At 58.4% G+C, this 6,910-nt stretch overlaps 1 protein-coding gene and 1 long non-coding RNA gene across 7 annotated transcripts in view; one reads left to right on the top strand and one right to left on the bottom strand.

Moving 5' to 3' along the window:
- Positions 1-343: 343 nt before the first annotated feature.
- Positions 344-1,949, bottom strand: LOC139084633 (uncharacterized). The gene is made up of 2 exons (XR_011542159.1): positions 1,857-1,949; positions 344-1,064 (listed from the first exon to the last, which is right to left on the bottom strand). It is a non-coding gene; the product is annotated as an uncharacterized lncRNA (long non-coding RNA).
- LOC103540924 (catechol O-methyltransferase) overlaps positions 1,120-6,910 on the top strand; it is a 35,469-nt gene continuing 29,678 nt past the window's right edge. For 2 of the 6 annotated variants that reach the window (XR_011542157.1, XM_070628114.1), the window contains exon 1: positions 1,299-1,735. The gene's annotated coding sequence lies outside the window, so the exon portion shown is untranslated. Of the gene's footprint in view, positions 1,736-6,910 lie in introns of all 6 variants that reach the window. The other 4 variants (XR_011542158.1, XM_070628115.1, XM_070628116.1 and 1 more) reach the window with 3 other exon arrangements.

Below are 6,910 nucleotides of genomic sequence, written 5' to 3'. Positions count from 1 at the left end.
AGCTCCAAGGCCCCCAGTGGTTCGACCTCTGAGAATCCCCAGGGAGCCCCTGGGTCCCATCTGAGCCCACCAGAGCCCAGGCCGGCCTCCGGCCAGGACTATACCCTAGGGTCCAGGGCCCGCTAACCACCCAGGAGCAGGCCCGCTCCCCTTTGTGTGTAGAAAGGGGATCGCAGCGAGCCTGGGGGTCGCAGTGGGGAAACGTCCACGGACCTGGTCGCTGAGCAGCCCCTGACACAGCAGAGGGACACCTGGGGCCTCTGCCACCCACCGCCCACCAGGCAAGCAGGGAGGAGGGAGCCGCTCGCAGCGAGAGATCTGAGGCACAAAGACAGCCAGTTCCTTAAGAGTTTTTTTAATTTTTAAGTTTTCTTACAAAAATTTAGGTGTTTACCAATACGGTCTTATTTTGGTCTTGTTTTTAATGCTTATTTCCGTGGTTCTCTTCTGACTTTAGTCACAGACAGCAGGCACTGAACAGCAGCCCCCACTGCTCGGAAGCCAGGTCCTGGAGGCGCCGCCCGGGGCTCCCGCCTATGCGCAGCTCGGCAGGGCCTCCCTGGCACTGGGGTCCAGGCATCACGGGTTGGTGGGCAGGGGGCAGCAAGCCTGCCGCCCATCTCATGGCCTCCAGAGGTCCTGCTCAGCCGGCCCCCAGGGCATGCCACACCCCCAGGCGGCCTGTATGCAGGGTGGCACTCACAGGGTGGCACTGGGAGCCCAGGGCACACCCTGCCCCTTGGCCGCTCCGCCCATGCGGGGGCACACTCTCCAATCCCACTGGCCCGAAGCCAAGCCAGGCGCCCTCTGCTGCCACCTCCTGGCCTTCTCTCTGCCCCACTCCCTCTGTCTCATGCACAGCACCGAGTCAGTAAAGCGCCAACCGGCCTAGGGGCTCGGAGCGAGGGAGCCAGGGGGCGCAAGCGGGTGTGTCCAGAGTGTTGGCCCTAGCTCTTGTCACCTGTGGCCATCAGGCGGCTCCCAGCTCCAGGCAGGGTCTGCGCAGGCCGGCCCGAGTTCCCTTCTTTCGTGATCAGGCCTAAGAACAGAAGGCCGGCCAGGCCCTGAGGAGGGAGAGGGGCAGGCTGAGCAGGGCGGCCAGGCATGCAAGCTAGACCCAGGAGTCGACTGGCTGAGCCCTGGCCGGCTCTGGGAAGCGCATCTTGCAGGGTTGGGCGCCAATTCTCCATGTATCCCTGCACCCAGCCCTTGCACCGGAACCCTGGCGACACCCGGTGCCGTGGTGACGTGACTATTGTCCTGGTTTGGTCGGTGTCCCTTGGTGGCTCCAGGAGGATAAGCTGCAGATGTCCCCTCCCCTAGGGCACCGGCAGAGTGGCGGCATGCAGGGCCTGCTCAGAGCCCAGGGTGCCCTGGCGCCCCCTCATTGATTCTCTGCGTGGGCCTGTCCTGAGCACCTGCTGTGTGGCCGCTAGGGTCTTGGGCGGGCGGTGGTCCGCTCTGCCCAGGGGCGTGCACACGAGATGGTGCCTGGTAACCTCGGGAGCGGAGCCACCACCATCGGCAGTACACAGCTAAGACTGGGCTGCACCGGGGCGAGCACAGGTCACTCCACCCAGCAGCACACCCCAGGGGACCCCCGCGCCACAGCGCTGCCGGGGTCGCGCCCTCCAAGCCCCGCCCCGCGCCCCGCCCGCCGTGGCCCGAGTCCGCCACCGGAAGCGCGCGCCGGGCTACCCGCCCCGCTGCCTGCACCGCGACGGCGCCGGGCGAGGTGAGTGCGCCGGGCATTCCGCGGAGCTGGACTGGGGGCGGCCGGACCTGGGCGGGGGTCTGCACCTGGGGTGAAGGATTCGGAAGAGCGTGGGGGTTCGAACCGGGTGAAGGGATCTGACCTGGGGCAGGAGGTCCGACCTGGCGCGGGGGTCCGGCTGGCGAGTGGGGAATTTGGAAGGAGGAGAGAGGACCCGCCCTGGGGCGGGGGTCTGCGGACCTGGGGCGGAGGATCTGATCTAGGGCGGGGGCTGGGGGATCTGCCCCTGGCTAAGGAGCTCCGATGGGGCTGGGCATTGGCCTGGGGGGAGCGTCCGACCTGGGGCGGGGGTCTCTGGACAGGAGGCGGCGCGCCAGACTGGATCGAGGGAGTGGGAGGCCTGTGCTCGAGTGGGAAGATCCGACCTGGGAATAGGGGTCAAGACAGGGTGGGGGATCCGGGGTCCCATGGGGATCCAGAGCCTGACATCGGGGGTCTGTCCTTGGGGAGGGCTCTGACCTGGTGGCCGACCCGGTGGCACAGGCAGGGCCTGGCTCACACTTGGGAGGGTCACATTGGTCTTCTGCTGGGATCAGCCCCTGGAGAGTGGGCGAACTGTGGGACCGGCCGAAGGGGCTGAGTAATCTCCCGAACAGGTTCCCTCTTGGAGGCCTTGGGGTACCCCCAGGCCTTTCCTTTCGGGGCAACGGCTGCCCCACCAGGAAGGGGATGCCCGGAGCCCAAGACCCCACGGGACTGGGTCTGAGTGGTGTGGTCTCAGGCCCAGGGGAGAATGTAGACAAAGGGGAAGTCCCCCAGGCCTGACCTGCTGCCGGGCCAGCCTTTCAGGTTTTTCCTGCCAGGGAGTTCTGGGTCCTTTGCCTGAGCTGGAGCTGCCCTGAGTGGCTGCCCTGGAGGGGTTGGGAGGAGCACTGTGGGGCCTGAGAAGATGGGCTGTGGATGAGCTGAGTGGTGACAGATCCTATTCAGTAACTGCTGGCAGTAGGGAGGGGCTGAGCGCCCTTCTGTTGGCTCGGAGGCTCTGGGCCTGGTAAAGGGAGGATGAGGGAGCAGGGAGGGGGATGGTGGGGGCTTGAGAGACGCAGGGAAGTGAAGAATTGCAAAAAGCAGAAATGGGGGTTTGGTGCGTGTGACACCTGCCTGGGTTTGCTGACTGGGCTTCTGGAAGTGAGGCTCCTCTCCTCCCACAGAGGCGGGAGCCCGGGTCCTGTCCTCAGATTTTGGCGGGAGCAGTCGCTTCTTTTGTCAGCCTTGGGTTTTCTCAGGCAGGCACCTTAAGGGGACAGAGGTCATCCCAGGGGGCTGGCCTTGAGCTGCTGGACACTATGCTAGCGTTGTTCGAGTCTTTGTTAGCCAAGGTTGAGGCCTAGTCAAGAAGAATGCTCCGGGGAGCCTGGTTAGGGTCTGTCTGGTCAAGGAGAGATCTTGGTCAGGTCCCCTCTTGTTTGATTAAAATCGAATTTGTCATTTCTACAATCATAAACGTGTAATAGATATAATATTAGCTCATTTGGCTAGTATACAAAGTAGAATAAAAATTTAGATTTGCGTCATCCTAGTTAATGTTGACAACTCTGAAGATCTGCCTGTTTTATTAAACCAACAATATTAAGCTAGTCTTATTGACTAAAGGTTGACCCACATTATGCGAACTTGAAAAACACGTGAGTTGGTTCCGATATTTCTGGGAGTTTCAGGAAGACAGTTTATATAAGCGCTTACTCCTCTCTAAGCCGGTGAGGGTAGAAGTCCTTGAAGGGGTTTTATAAATTTATTTGGTAGCACCATCTGGAGGTAGGGCAATATCATATATGTGACACACACGCATAATAAACACACAGACAGACACAGCTAGAGGTCTGATGGTTTTCATTGAAACATTGTAGCCATGTGTCACACACAAATAGTAATATGTTAAGCTTGCTGGTTTATGAGATTCGGACCGTGTCTTTGCTCTGTGTTACGTTCCTGTTTGAACTGTTTCTGTTCAGTATGAGGGCTTCAAGCTCTCCACTGGTAACCGCGGAGGACACCTTGAAGAGCTTTCTGCTCTGATACATAATCTCATGGTGGCGTGGACTAAATAAATATCTTTCCCCAATTCGGTTCTTTTCTTTTTCAGCCTCAGGCGGTTGCTTTGGGTGGTCCCTGAAACCTTTGAGAGCCCCCGATGGGGTAGGAGCCCAAGGTTCTAGTGACTGTGGGAGCTGAAGAGCTGCGGGGACAGGAAGGTCTGGCAGGGTGGCCAGAGGGGTGGAGGAGGTAGCATCTGGAGGGGGACAAATCGGAGGATGCAGGGGCTCTGGAGGGAGGCCCGGAGGTGGTAAAGGAGGAAGGAGGAGCAGAGGTGCTGGAAGGAAACATCTCAGGAGCCAGTGTGGGGAGAGCTTCAGTTTCCCAAAGAGCCGCTGAAGTTCCAAGTTATCCTTAGTAGAGTCATGCCGACCAGAAAGGAGGGGCAGAGTTAGCACCATGGTGGCACCTCATCAGCGGGGGTGCCAAGGGGGTTCCAGCCGGCTGAGAAGCTCCCGTGGGAGGCGCAGGATCAACGGGAGAGAAGGAGCCTCCCAGGAACCAGGAAGGACTTCCAGCCCCGGAGGCTCCTGCAGCAGCAGCCTGGCCCCTCCCCCAGCCTCAGAGGCACCATCTACCCTCCCTGCGCTCCAGCACACGTTTACCTGGAGCAGTGGACCCAGAGTCGGAACCGCCACCAGATGCCCAAAGGAGCAGCAGACAGACAGGAAACAAAGGTCTCCGAGGGCGCCGCCATCCAGCCTTGGAGGAGTGACACGAGGCGGTCACGGCCAGGTCACCTGCAGGGGCAGGGCTGGGACCTGGAGCTCTTGGGGCTTTGCTCCCAGTGCCCGTGAGCTGACTGAACCTTCCCAGTTCCCAGGCTCTTGGGCTCTGTCCTGCAGGGGAGCATCCCTCCCTGGAAGCTCACCGTTCTGCCCCCGTCCTTTGTGTCCTCCCACAGGGATCCTGGCAGCCTACCGCTTTTGCCCCACAGTGTTCCTTCCGGGCGCTCTGAGGCCTGCCTTCTGCTTGGAGCCCAGACAGCAGCCCTGCTCCTAGCTCACGAGCCCAGTGACGTGAAGGGGCTGGCCCTACAGTAGGGGTCCTCCAAGGAGCAGGTGCCAGGCTCAGATGCGCGTGGGGGAGCGGGGATGCTCCGCTCCTCCAGTTCTTTCTCAGGGAGGCAGCTGAGCTGGCTCAGGCAAGAATGTCCTTCTGTGGCTCCTGCAGCCTCCTGCCCAGCGCCATCCTGCCCCTCGAGCTGCCCCGGTGAGTGTGGGCAGAGACAGAGGCGCCCACTGCTCTCCAGGTGGAGGCCACGGCCACATGGGCGCGGGGCAGATTCAGATCTTCGCACAGGGGGCAGCGGGAGGTCTGGTGATCCTTACAGATGTTTTAAATGAGCCTTGGAGCCGGGGCACACAGCTGCTTCATCTTTCTAGAGAAGCTTCATCTTTCTACAGAAGCTTTCAGAATCTCCGCTAAGTTGTCCACTGATGCTTACTTGCAGTATGTTAATGAAAAACATTCCCATTTCCTTTGTGAAAGTTATTGTCATCTAGGATATGTTAAATGTGAAAAAGAATACTGAGCAGCTGGCAAAAGTCATAAACCATCGGGCTACGTATGAAGCACGGGGCGGGTCAGAAGCAAGGCTGAGCCTGCCACCTTGCCAGGCTGGGGCTTCAGGAGCCAGGCGAGTGAGGAAGGCGCAGGCCGCCAGGGACTGGAGCCCCCGTGCAGACGTCGGCCTGGCCTTGGGGAAGTTAAGCTGTGTCCAGCTGGACGAAGCGCACACTTTTGTCACAAAGAGTCACGGAACTGAAGGTCCAGGGTTGGGGCTCTGCGTGTCAGTGGCACATCTGCCCGTCTCCCATCTGGGCCTGAGCCGTGTTGATTGCCATCTTTGGGTCTCGAGGAGTATAAATGGTGATCCGAGTTGATGGAGGTCAGGGTTTTGGGATTGTGCAAAGAACGGGCTCATAGTAAGGAAGGGTGTGGGGGGCTGGGGTGTTGTTATTGTGGTTTTGAGAAGGGAAGTTTGCCCCCCGTGACCCCCAGATCTGTGCTCTCAGCGAGGAGATGGGTGCTGGGTGCACACACTGTGGGCCCTTTGGAAGGAAGCATGTGGGGCCGGCAGATTCTGCTGCGACAGGAAGGCCCCTCCCCCTGCCTCCAGGAAGGGAGATGTGTGCCCCGCAGGAGGGGGGCATCCCTCTAAGGGGCCTGCACAGGCCCGCAGTCCGGCTCAGTGGGCTGGGCAGGGTCAGGCCTGCAGAGAGAGGCTCCCTGAGTGCCTGAGTCCCGCAGGGAGACGGGAGCCAGGGCTCTAGCTCTGCATGCCCCTTTTCCTTTTTGAAACAGAGGGGGCCAGAAGCAGGGTTGTTTGTGTGGTTTAGTTTCCACTATAATGTTTTCTTTTTACTGTAGTAAAATATACATAACTTAAAATTTACCATTTTAAGTATTTCTAAGTGTACGGTTTAGTGGCGTTAAGTCAGCTCCCATATTTGTTTAACCTTTGTGACTATTTCCAGGACTTTTTCATCACCCCACACAGAAACTCTGTCCCGTTCAGCAGGTACCCCATCCCCTCTCCCAGCCCTTGCAACCTCTGTCCTACTTTCTGGCTCTGTGGATCTGCCTATTCTAGACACTTCGTACAAGTAGAATGAAATGATGCAAATAATCCATAATCAATCTATAAATTAAAATTGGGTGAGCTTATGAGACAGATCTGAGGACTAGCCCGGGGCCTTCCTTCCCCAAGGAAGGAAGGGCACCAAAGAAGTGGGGTGTACAGAGTGGGTACATCTTGTCTTGGAACAAAGAGCATACATCACACATGATGGGAATGTCCCCTTTACAATTGTCATGAGATTACTTTGCTGGCACAACAGATCAGTGGTCAGCAGGTTGGTGGTCACAAGGTGAGTGCAGCAGGTCAGCAATTAATCCTTAGTTTAGGGAGAGATGCTTATCCTTAAAGAAATGCTGATATGGGGGAAGTTACATCCCTATCTTTAAGGGCATCATTCTTGTCTTGGGGACATAGTAAATGTTTAAAGCAGATGTACAATGTATGTTCAACAAGCCACATCAGGCCCTTTTGGAAAAACAAGGTGCGGCCGAATTAGTTTTAATCCAAATGGCTTCCTC

The sequence above is a fragment of the Equus przewalskii genome, chromosome 7 (genome assembly GCF_037783145.1).
Source record: "Equus przewalskii isolate Varuska chromosome 7, EquPr2, whole genome shotgun sequence".
Taxonomy (NCBI): Eukaryota; Metazoa; Chordata; class Mammalia; order Perissodactyla; family Equidae; genus Equus; species Equus przewalskii.
Note: the sequence above shows the minus strand (reverse complement) of the source record. Positions and strands in the feature narration are given on the sequence as shown.